The sequence below is a fragment of the Salvelinus sp. IW2-2015 genome, linkage group LG5, assembly GCF_002910315.2.
Source record: "Salvelinus sp. IW2-2015 linkage group LG5, ASM291031v2, whole genome shotgun sequence".
NCBI classification, from domain to species: Eukaryota; Metazoa; Chordata; class Actinopteri; order Salmoniformes; family Salmonidae; genus Salvelinus; species Salvelinus sp. IW2-2015.
The window spans coordinates 12,537,388-12,550,480 of NC_036844.1; the positions used below are offsets into that span (position 1 = coordinate 12,537,388).

The 13,093-nt window shown below is 41.4% G+C and overlaps 1 pseudogene; it reads left to right on the plus strand.

Annotated features, from left to right (window-relative positions):
• LOC111963933 (tenascin-like) overlaps positions 1–12,374 on the plus strand; it is a 70,561-nt pseudogene extending 58,187 nt beyond the window's left edge.
• The last annotated feature ends 719 nt before the right edge of the window (positions 12,375–13,093 follow it).

The window sequence follows — 13,093 nt, forward strand, 5'->3', positions numbered from 1 at the left end:
AGTAAACCTATGCCATTCACCTGGATTTGCTTACAATAGCAGATGTTCCAGAATAGCCTTAGCCAAATACATTATTAAATTCAGTTTCACAATTCCTGACATTTAATCCTTGTAAAAATTCCCTGACTTAGGTCAGTTAGGATTACCACTTTATTTTAAGAATATGAAATGTCAGAATAATAGTAGAGAGAATGATTATTTCAGCTTTTATTTTCTTTCATCACAGTCCAGTGGGTCAGAGTTTACATACACTCAATTAAAATTTGCAGCATTCCTTTAATTGTTTAACTTGGGTCAAAAGTTTTGTGTAGCCTTCCACAGATTCCCACAATAGTTGGGTGAATCTTGGCCCATTCCTCCTGACAGAGCTGGTTAACTGAGTCAGGTTTGTAGCCTCCTTGATCGCACACGCTTTTTCAGTTACAGAATGTAACTTCCAACTTCAACTGTATCTACTGTTTTCGCCTTTTTCAAGCCAGTTTTCTGGACCTTAAAGGCTCCTCTAGCCTTTTCCTCATAAAATGTATCTAGTTGATACTGTAAATCATTCAATTTAGCTTTCACATTGTCACGTTCCTGACCTATTTCTGTTAGTTTTTGTTTTGTGTAGTTGGTCAGGACTGAGGTTGGGTGGGCATTCTATGTTTTCTGTTTCTGTGTTGGTTTTTGGGTTGCCTGGTATGGCTCTTAATTAAGGGCAGGTGTTTGGCGTTCCTCTAATTAAGAGTCATATTTAGGTAGGCGTTGTCACAGTGTTCGTTGTGGGTGATTGTCTTCCGTGTCTGTGTATTGTTTGCACCATACGGGACTGTTACGGTTTGTTCGGTTTGTGTAGTCTTTTTGTCCTATTCGTGCGTTCTTCTTGTTTATGTAAGTTCGTCGTATAGGTCTGTCTACACCGTTTGTGTTTTGTTAGTTTAGTTAAGTCGTGTTTTCGTTTAATAAATATGTGTTCAAACTCCACTGCGCCTTGGTTCGATCAATACTCCTCCTTTTCGGTAGAGAGAGGAGGACCGCCGTTGACATCACGATTAAGATCAAGATGCTCAATATCTGTGATATCAGCAATGTACTTAGAAAGCTCAGATACCTCACATCTCCTCCTTAAAGCAAGCCGTTTCCCATCAGTAACACAGGCTGAACGGATTTTACATTTCAGCAGTTCCCAYTATTTCCCATTTCTGCATTAGAGGTAGCTAAATTCCAATAAAAATCAAATGGATTATTGAATTAAAAAAATTAAATCATCATGAAATAACAATGGGTTATTACATTTCCAATAAKCACCAGAGTATTTATGTTCATCATTAATGCACATTCTTACAGTCAGCCATTTGACTTTATGATCCGTCAGGACTGCTGGCAATATTTTTACCTCTACAGTGTTGGGCTCAAGGCTAGAGGTTATCACCCACAAGTCAATTCTTGATTGTACTGAACGATCTCTATTGCTCCATGTGTACTGTTTCTCTCCAGGGGTTTTAATGTCAATTATGTCCAGGCTTTGGCAGAAATTCACCAATTTGTTCACACCAATGTTAGGCCTATGGGGCAATCTATCAGTCTCATTARAATTAACCATATTAAAATCCCCACCAACTATAATCTGACTGGATGGATAATTTCTCAGAAGGCTTTTAAGAATTTCCTCAATAAGTAAGTCATTTGGAGGACTAGAACAGTATGCATATACATTACACAACACAAATAATCTGTCCATATGGTTGATGACCGCTACTACCCAATGTCTATTGGAGTCCATTTGAATAAACAAAAATGGCCCATTGAAATTGTGTGGTAAAATTGTAGCCCCAGCTGAGTGATTAGTCCCGTAGGCCAAGAAAATGTCACAGATTTTTTTTTAAATGATAGTCCTCTTTGCATTAATGTGTTTCTTGAACGAATACAAGATCTGCGCTGCAGTCCTTACAAAACAAAACAAAACGTTCCACTTCAGCAGGTTTCGTATCCCCCTGGCATTGATTGACATAAACTTCAAGTCCATATATACAAAATAGAAAGGGAAATCCTATGCAATCTCTACTCTACCCTCTCCTATAAAAAGGTGCTTCATAAATATATTAACAGAAGTCTTACCTTGTAAACAATAGCAGCACAATTCAAAACTAGAATGCTCAGTATGTTGTTGGGGAAYGGGCTACCTTGTTAGCCTATTGACGGATCAAATCACTCAGGTAAAATGTATWTTCCTGTCGACGAAAAAGGCTCAGATTCCCCTGTAGTGTCCACCCTTTCTTGATTTCGGACCTGTCGGACGAGAGGCCACAACTTTTCCCTTGCTGCCTTGTCTACTGCAGTCAGGTCCTCACCGAATTGAAGTTCTCTCTTTCAGAAAGGTGCTTTACTTTGCTTTCTTCCAAACTGCATCTCTTGCTGTGCGGAAAGTAAACTGGATAAGGATCAAGCAGCAGTCGATGGCATTTCACTTCTTCCCAATACAATGAGTGACATTCACAGCCATGTACATATATCCTTCGGGGAAGTCCGGGGCCACACGGTTACACATGTCACTTACTTTGCGCTTTACATTCTAACCCTGGTCCTCGGGGACACCATAAAGCCATAGCTCCCACCTTCTCAGGTATCGCTCTGCTTCCAACAATGCTTTTGCATGTCAGCCATGGTCTTCTCCTGTGCAGTACACATTTAAGATCTTCGATATTCTTGTATGCATGATCCAGAGAGGTCTCGAGGTCACCGATTTTTTTTTTTATGTTAACCTGGAGTTTGCACAAAGACATTTCTTTCTGTGTATTTTTGGGTGCAAGGCTATTGAGTGGAGTTTCTGAATCAACTGAATCTCCAGAATCCTCAATTTCTTCTCCTGAGGAGTCAGGTGGCGGTTTCTCTCTGGTTTATGAGTGGTCAGCTAGCAACTGCATTCTCCTCCCTTTGCTCTTTCGCGCATTATTTTCTTCCACTTTGCCAAGTTTCAGATCAAATTAGCAGTCTACTGAGCATTCTCTGTTGTGTTTCCTGTAAACCGAGTTTTGTTACATTTAAGTAAGTTTGAGAGGGATAAAAGTTAAGGTTACTCTGAGCAAGACAAATTATTGTCTGCACTCGACGCCATCTTCTTCTCCCCCCAGAAAATTCAATAAATGTTTTGTTCCATGAGGTAATCCAACAATGTGTACACCGCCATCTTGTCTATCTTCAAAACCGGTGTTGCTCTTCTCTCAATTTTCTAAATTCAATCGAACCCCATGCAATTAGACACAGACGTTTGGAAGACATTGGTTGTCTTCCAAGTCAGGAATTGAGGAAGTATCGACAAGTTAAGGTTGGTCGAAAAGTATCTGTGCTATGCTAAACAGTACCTATCTAATAATGCCTATTCACCAGGTAAAATAGAGTAACGGTCTGACTTGGCAATATTTTTTATAGCTAGTTAGGCCTTTGGACCAGGAAAACACAGACAAATCAACATGCCATTTTCAGCATGAAATGTCAGTTGACCTATCCACTCATTTGTTTCTTTACCTTTGAATGCACTGAATGTAGGACTGGCTAATCCTTGGCTTGTTACAACAATAATGGAGAATCGTGGGCCTGTAAGTGGATGTCAACTTGCTAACTGACTTCAATAAATGTCTCCACAACCATGAGCGTGTCTATTTCTCAATAAAATATCAAAGGAATGCAAAGCACCTTGACTGTGACCGCACGCTAATGATTTGAAAGCATGGCAGAGTGGCGGCAAGTTAATGAGAATGTAACCAACAACTGGTATGTCTACTCACCTTTTCCGTCTGATCGCCAAAAGGATGCCTTCCTCAATTTTGCTTTCTAGTAATTGGATGTATGTTTCTCGACAAATGTGACAAATTGAAGTGTTTTGCGTTTCCAACCAGAGGCTGAGCCAGAAGTGGAGCACATGTTTGTCTCGGACATCACATCAGACAGTTTACACCAGGCCTCGATTACGGATGAAGAAATGTTTGATAGACTTGTGATCAAAATTAGGGACTCCACAAAGTTTGAGCATCCACAAGAATGAAATGTCCTCGGTGATGAGCGAACCAAAGATTTAAATTTAACAGGACTCACCGGCGGCACCGAGTGTAAAATCGAGCTGTACGGTGTTATATTGGAATGGAGCTCCAAACCAATTACCGGTGTTGCTCGGACAGATATTTTAATAGAGGGTCTATTGTGCCAAAGCACAATGTGGTCTATATCTCACAACTTTTAACTGTCTGGTTTTTCTGGAAACGGGTGTCTACAAGAAACAATAGGCTACTGTTCTTTGTTTGACTGGGTTTTCTAATAATACATTTTGTTTTGACTGGTTTTATTTTTTCAAGGGGTATGCCTTCAAGGAAATGTCTTAATTGCCACTGATCATTCTTTGATGTGCTAATAATCCTAGGCCTGCTGAGCATACTTCAGGGTTTAAGGGGCATAACAATTGGTTTTTCATGTTTCTTTTTCCCCATTTGATATTATTTTCAGGAATATGGCGACACCATCTTTTTTTGCATTCGATCTGTGGTGCTTCTTATGCTTTAAATGCAGATCACATTCCATGTGTTTTGATGCCCATTGTAGATTCATTTTCATTGCCTATACATTTTACTGATTAAACTGGTTAAAGAGTTAAAGACACATTCGCTTTTTTGCAGCATGTTCGACAAAAGTTGAATGTACTGGTATTCATGCATCGAAATGTACTCATTAAATGTACTCCCCTTGATAGCCTATAATAGGGATGTATGATATGCACCACTGTTGATATGTAGATTGTGGGTTGCAGCACATGTTTCAAACCAACTKTGGCTGGGGTGATTGTGGTGGGTCTTTGTATGTTTTCAGGACCTGTGTTTTCTCACTGGAATTTCATGTCTTTCTGGAGTTATCATTTTAGCAAAGTCTTTGAGTACATTTGTGTGCTTTTCTGATTTCTCACTGCACATATTGACACACCACAGGCAATAGGACTATTGCATCAAATAAACTGACCTCAGTAGAATCGATTCCTGATCAAAAACCAAACTCAAACAGATCAATCTAACTTTTGTTGTTTTTGTGCTTGCCTTTTTAACCCTGACCCCATCGCCGTGCCAGGCCTGGGCGCTCCAAGGGGCATCCGCTTCTCTGAGGTGACCGAGTCCTCGGCCATAGTCCACTGGACCATGCCTCGTGCCAGAGTGGACAGCTACCGCATCATCTATGTGCCCCTCCAAGGAGGTGAGTGAACAGGCTTTAGTAGTGACAGTGAAGTCTACCCATTCTAATAAGGATATTGGACTGCATTTATATAGTACTTTAGGCCTCAAAAGGGCTTAATGTTGGATGGGTTAGGAGGACTTTTCTCTCTAATTTTCTCTCTAATTGGACAAAGCACTCCCTCTAGTGGAACATAGGTTTCTTCACACAATCACAGTAGTCTCTCCAACTGCTACCAAGGGAGAGAAAGGAAACTATTTACTTGAAGTGGATTTAACAGTACAATTTAACAAAGAGGAAATCTGTTTTTGAAAATTGATTGACTCTTGAGTAGAAGAATGTAATGTGACAAAAAAAGCAATATTTTCTCTCATCAACAGGTAGCCCAATGACAGTGCTAGCGGATGGGACTGAGACCCAGGCCTTGCTGCCTAACATGTTGCCAGGGGTGACCTACCAGGTGACCATATTCTCCACGAAGGGCCTGGAGGAGAGTGACCCAGGGACAGACACCATCACCACAGGTGTGTGTGACTTCTGTTTAGCCTACATTTATATCAATCTGAATTGACCTTTTACTAAATACATGAAAWTACATATACATTTACATTAAAGCCACACTTCTATGATGAGAATAGACAGAAATGTATGGGTCATACATAGACATTATGAGCCTTTCATAATTCATTAGCTTTCATACATTCTTACTCAGTAGCAGATATAGTACTTCTCTACTTGTCCCAACCAGTCAATTATTCCATGAAAAAGTATCACACCATTGTATAGAGGCAGTCGTAGTGCCATTGCGGTAAACCATATTACAGACACACAGGCAGTCATGAGTCATGACTGCAGTAAAATTCCACGTGACCATTGAGTCACGATAATCTCCTTTATGCACTCTGGACATGCTTTTGTAGTGAGTATCCAATTTGCTAACGACCATCAGGTCCATATCACCTGGCACTCAGGGCTCTATTGTTCCTCTAACCACTCTGACGTCAATGCAAATGCTTTCGAAAATCATATTTTAAACACATATCATCAGAACAGTAGGCCTACAGTGCTTTTAAAACTCATCCCACCGTGATGATCAATTTAAAGAAAGAAGTTCAACAGCAGGTTGAAACGGTGTAAAACATGGTCGTTGTGGGTGTTGTTTCAAAGCCTAACAAAACGAAATGGACAGCGCTTTCTAAGGTGATGATTAATTCAAAAACACACATATGCATATTATAGCTTATGCATATGCATCGGCTTATGAGCCCTAAAAGAATACTGTATTAAAATGATGATTGTGCCGTTATACAATACATAGTCTACTGCATATTACGCATGGCAGAAAAACATAAAACAAAACTGACTTAAGATGTCTTTGGTACATAATTGGTCTAGCCTATACTCCAAAATCAAACAAATTTGAGTAATTGCCTTTGAGTGTGAACTGTGTTATTATGCATACTGGATGGACTGGTTACCTTGTGCTACGCTCCAAAATGTGTATCCATGAGTCTGGAAGAGAACGTATAGCCCTAGGCGATGCTGTTGGTTCATTGATTGCGCAGGGTGGTTTACAGTTAGCCTACAATTAGTGAATTTGTATTTGATAATGAATAGCTTAGTAATAGGGCATTTTTTAATATATTTTCATTATTCATTAAGTGACACATTACCGTTAGCCATAGGCCTACAGAATAGCTCCCCTTCATGCGTTTCCATCTCCTCCTCTCTCTCCTGTGTTACTTTCTCGAGCGCGCAGGCGGGCTGTCAACAGTTTAGTGAAATATGTTTTGTTGCGAAAACATGTTACTATCGATGTTCCCGAACAGATTTCATTTGGTTTCCCAAATTAAGCACTGGGTGGCAGCAGGACTTATAAGCATACTGTATCTTGTCAGCTAAATGAACTCGCCTACAGCCTATGTCATGGAGCATAGACAGATACTGTAACATAGGCCTACAGTAAGCCAAGTCATATTATTTTCTTCTGAAATACATTTTCTTCATATCACAATGTTTCTTTGGAGCTGACTAAAAATAAATAATGGATTTATTGCGATGATGTAGCCTACATTCAATTGATTTATTKGACTTTTTAAAAAATGTAGATGTTCCAAAGGCGCTCATCAGTGGCTTGTATGGGTGGAGGCCTGTAGATGCTACACATATTTACGTTAATTAACGGTACATTTGCGTGAGACCGGCAGTCGTTTGCATGGCAAGAAGCTGCTGATAAAATGTCATGACCGCCACAGCCCCAGGCAGTCGCAAGTCACAGTATTGTCAGTACACACGTTTTTTTGCTGAAGCTGTTGTGGCTGCTGGCCTGTGTCTGTAACAAGCCTGTGTGTTTTCCTCCTCCGTAGCTCTGGACAGGCCTCAGGGTCTTTCTGCTGTCAACGTCACTGACACGACCGCCCTGCTGCTATGGCAACCCACTCGGGCCAATGTCGATGGCTACGTCATCACCTACAGTGCAGATTCAGGTGTGTGTTTCGCAAGAGTCCCAAGGCACAGATGGCCAGGAGCCGACCTGTATTTGTGTACATGATGTATCTATCGAAGGTATCCCTCATCATTAGCCAAATAGACACAGCACAACAGGAGTGTTGGTAGTGGTAACCTAGTGGTAACACTGTTCTCTGTCCTCTGCTGTCTGCAGTGTCCCCAGTGATGGAGTACGTTTCTGGGAACACAGTGGAGTTTGAGATGGGCTCTCTGGTCCCTGCCACCCATTACACAGTTGGGGTATACGCCATGAGGGAGGCACTGAAGAGTGGCACCACCACCACCGAATTCACCACAGGTAATGCTCCAATTAGATGCTTTATACATGAGCATTGGGTCTGATTTTCAATCAAAAATCTAACTCTGTGTGTAGTATTTTATTGTTCACACACTTGATTCTGTGCAGTATTGTATTGTCCATAAATAATAAAGTAATAATAAAATATTTTGCATTTTGCAACACGATGATGTGGCTGGTGCAGTATTGTATTGTCCATAAATAATAAAGTAATAATAAAATATTTTGCATTTTGCAACACGATGATGTGGCTGGTGACATTTTGCCTCTTGAAAGTCCAATATCTTGAAAACTTGACTGCTCACATGCAAAACATGTTGCTGCTGTATCAACAGTGGACTAATGAAAAACATACCAAAAGATAGTTTTGAGTGGATTCTCCCTTTTACATGTGTTACATATCATATGTAACACACGTACTGTATATGATCCTTTCTCACTTTTTTGTCTGTAGATGTGGATTCTCCTCGTGACCTGGCAGCCAGTAACGTCCAGACAGACAGTGCCACTCTCACTTGGAAGCCCCCGCGTGCCGACATCACCGGATACGTCCTCACCTTCACCTCATCTGACAGCACAGTCCGGGTACGTAGGTCTTTATATGAGTCAGCACACTCTGGCTTCAATTCAATCAATCGCCCGTGGCTATTTTACAGGTACATTTTCCAAAGTGCTTTACATGATGAATAAAGATTGATTTGATTTGAATTGAATACAGGAAGTGGTTCTGAGCCCTACAGCCACATCATACAGCATGACTCAGCTGAGTGCCACTACCGACTACAACGTCAGGCTACAGGCCATKGCTGGAGCCCAGCGGAGCCGCCACGTCACCACCGTCTTCACCACCAGTAAGTAGACTGCTACACCCCATTTTCTACTCCTCACAGCTTTGCACTGCATAGGAAATAGGATATAATTTGACAACTGCCCAGTGTACTGTTTTTGACAACTGTTTGTGTGTACGCGTGCCTTCTTGCACGTACGTGTGTAGTCGGAGTGTTGTACAGATACCCTAAGGACTGCTCACAGGCTCTGCTGAATGGAGACACCACCTCTGGCATCTACACCATCTACGTGGGAGGAGAAGAGAGCCAGCCCATCCAGGTCTACTGTGACATGACCACCGACGGAGGTGGATGGATGGTGAGGAACGCACACACACACAGGTCTAAACACCAGGTTTGATTGGATTTACCTTTACATGTTTGTGAAAGCCAAAGACACCAGGGCTTGTATGACAGGTCCTGTGAACTCTCTTTACAGGTGTTCCTGAGGCGCCAGAGTGGAAAGCTGGAGTTCTTCAGGAACTGGAAGAATTACACTGGTGGCTTTGGTGACATTAATGGTGAATTCTGGTTTGGTGAGTCCACATCTCTCCACCCCTCCTTGTGTTTCTCTTTTTATTCAGCGTTTGTGGCCCATGCGGGAATCAAACCACAGTCCTGGTGTTGCATCACCATGCCCCAGCCAATTGAGCCATCAAATCAAATCAAATGTTATTGGTCGCATACACAAATTTAGCAGATGTTATTGCGGGTAGAGCGAAATGCTTGTGTTTCTAACTCTAGCAGTGCAGTAATATCTAACAATTCACAACAATACACACAGATCTAAAAGTAAAATAATGGAATTAAGAAATATATAAATATTAGGACAAGCAATGTCATAGTCTGGAGTATAAATATATTAAKGTGACCAGTGTTCCATAATTAAATTGACCAGTGATTCCATGTCTATGAACATAGGGCAGCAGCCTCTAAGGTGCCGGGTTGAGTAACAGGGTGTAGCCGGCTAGGGACAGTGACTAAGTTCAGGGCAGGGTACTGGGTGGAGGCTGGCTAGTGATGGCTATTTAACAGTCGGATGGCCTTGAGATAGATGCTGTTTTTCAGTCTCTCAGTCTCTCTGTCCCAGCTTTGATGCACCTGTACTGACCTCGCCTTTTGGATGATAGCGGGGTGAACAGGCCGTGGCTCGGGTGGTTGATGTCCTTGATGATCTTTTTGGCCTCCCTGTGGCATAGGGTGCTGTAGGTGTCCTGGAGGGCAGGCAGTGTGCCCCCGATGATGCTTTGGGCAGACCGCACCACCCTCTGGAGAGCCCTGCGGTTGCGGGCAATGCAGTTGCCGTACCAGGCGGTGATACAGCCCGACAGGATGATCTCAATGGTGCATTTGTAAAAGTTTGTGAGGGTCTTAGGGGACCAGCCAATTTCTTCAGCCTCCTAAGTTTGAAGAGGCTCTGTTGTGCCTTCTTCACCACACTGTCTGCATCTGTGGACCATTTCAGATCGTCAATGATGTGTACAACAAGGAACTTGAAGCTTTTCACCTCCTCCACTGTGGAACCGTCAATGTGGATGGGGTTGTGTTCCCTCTGCTGTTTCCTGAAGTGCACGATCAGCTCCTTCATTTTGTTGTTGTTATTTTTCTAGCACCACTCCGCCAGGGCCCTCACCTCCTCCCTGTAGGCTGTCTTGTCATTGTTGGTAATCAGGCCTATTACTGTTGTGTCGTCTGCAAACTTGATGATTGAGTTGGAGGCATGCGTGGAGGATCAGCGTAGTGGAGGTGTTGTTTCCTACCTTCACTACCTGGGGGCAGCCTGTCAAGAAGTCCAGGACCCAGTTGCACAGACCTAGGGCCCCAACCCAGGAACCACAGAATAGCACTGTGATGTCATTTCTTGTTGTTTCAGGTCTAGCCAACCTCCACAAGATGACAACAGCAGGCCAGTACGAGCTGCGTGTGGACCTGAGGGACAACGGGGAGTCGGCCTATGCTCAGTATGACAAGTTCACGATCGCAGAACCCCGTAGCCGCTACAAGATCCACATAGGAGGGTTCAGCGGCACAGCAGGTAAGGACAATGATGATAATAGCCTTATTTACTAGTGTTCCTGTATAGAACATCAAATCAAATCTGGATTTTGTTCAACTCCATTTAGATATCCCAATACACTTTACAGTAAACTGTATAACTCTGATTGACCTATTCACATTTGTTCACACCAGTCACTGTGTGCCCCTTATTTCCTAGGTGACTCTATGACTTATCACCAGGGCCGGCCCTTCTCCACGTATGACAATGACAATGACATCGCTGTCACCAACTGTGCCCTGTCCTATAAGGGTGCCTTCTGGTACAAGAACTGCCATCGTGTCAACCTTATGGGAAGATATGGTGACGATAGTCACAGCAAGGTACGGAAGCCATCTTTCTGCTTCACAAAATCAACGTGTGTTGTGTGTGTGGGAGTATTATATTCTGATCAGAGTGTGAAACAAGATTATTGCAGGCTTGTAGTTATACTGCGGTGTGTAAAAAAATGATTATCTTTTCAGGGTATCAACTGGTTCCATTGGAAGGGACACGAGCATTCAATACAGTTCGCCGAAATGAAGATTAGACCAGTCAACTTCAGAAACTTTGAAAGTCGAAGGAAAAGATCATAGACTTTATACTGCCCTCCTCCCCCCTAGCTCTCTCCAAGCCCCACCCACCCACCCTCCCAGGAGCATCACCCCTTGACCCTCTTTTGACCCTCAATCTTCAGTTCACCAAGTCGCACATCAAGCAAGGACAATCATGTTACTGAATGTGTTTTTATCCAACTAGCTGTCACTATTGGGATGGATACGTTATACCAAAAATGGCACAATTTGACTTTTGTGTGTTTGATTTATTTTATTGTTTTTGTTCATTGGAAAATGTACAAGCAAAACATGGCTCCTTATAGGTCCAAAGATATTTGAATATGCCGATTAGCAATAAGGCAGATTGATTATGAAATGTGAAACAATGAAAGGTGATTTCAGTTACTATTTTTACAGAAGGGGTAAAAAGAGTCCTATTCCAATTTTGACACTCGCTCTTACATTCTAATCTCCCACACTTTCACGTTCTTTCTCTCTGGCCGTTGATTGAAAAGCTGTCTGAGCATTCAGAACCCATTGTACATTACTGCAGTCGGCACAGTTGAACTTTTCAACTAGCAACATTTCAGTGAAACGTGACAATAATAATGTGGCTTGATGCCACATCCCTCAGTCTTCCTAAGGAGGTCTGAAAATAAAGCTATATAGGTTAACAAAGTTCCCCTCTATTCATACAGTAAATCCTTCAACAGACTTGAGGGAAATACCGACTAAATTAGGCATAATTTGTTTAATGTTGAGTGATTGATATTTAGAATGACATTTTCTATTATTTCCAACCGATTTGAATGATGTTCTTGAGAAGATCACAGTAGGGGTTTGAACCACGGATATAATTGAATACCGGTTTAAATTATGCTTTAATTCTGTTTTCAACTGAATGAAAAACAGATGTCTATATGTAACCCTCGATACAATAAAAGATACTTTGTTAAAAAGTGTCAGCACTTTTTTTGGCTGCCCATATCAAATTTACCAGTAACCTTTATATACAGTACCCGTTTTCCATTAACAGCAGATGGCAGTGTTGAGTCTTCATGGGTCATGCCTTCATCATAAGAAAAGTACTAATCAGTATGCAACGTCTCTCAGATTGAGAGTATATAGATACTCTCAGATTGAGAGTATATTAACTAATAGGTCTACAATTTAAATAGCAAATGTATTCAACAAAACAATAGCACACGTCAACTAATTAGGCTTCTTCTGTAAAAGTGGCTCTTTAATGTTGTCTTTTTGTAATGTAGGGTAAACAATAAAAAAATAAGTGGGAAATCAAAAGGATTAATTGATTAGGAGAATAAATAAAGAAAAAATATTTGTTGACAGCAAAAAAAATCAAAGAACCACAGAAGATATCCATGCTAAGGATTTATCACTGTCATCTCAAATTTAGGTTTAGGTTTAATTTATTTGCGCCAAAGAAAATAGGTGATAAACAACAATACAGATAAAAACAAATAAAMAAAAAACGGTGTGCAGGTGTGGATGGAAGCCCAAGGTCTTAAATAAAAACCACACCACAAAAAAAAACTATTCAATACATAAGTACAAAAATAAAAAAGGTTTGRTAAAACAGATAACAAAACCCACTAATCATAAATGTACAAATGAACCAATCAGCAATCACCCCAAAAATGTTAAATGTGTGTGTGCA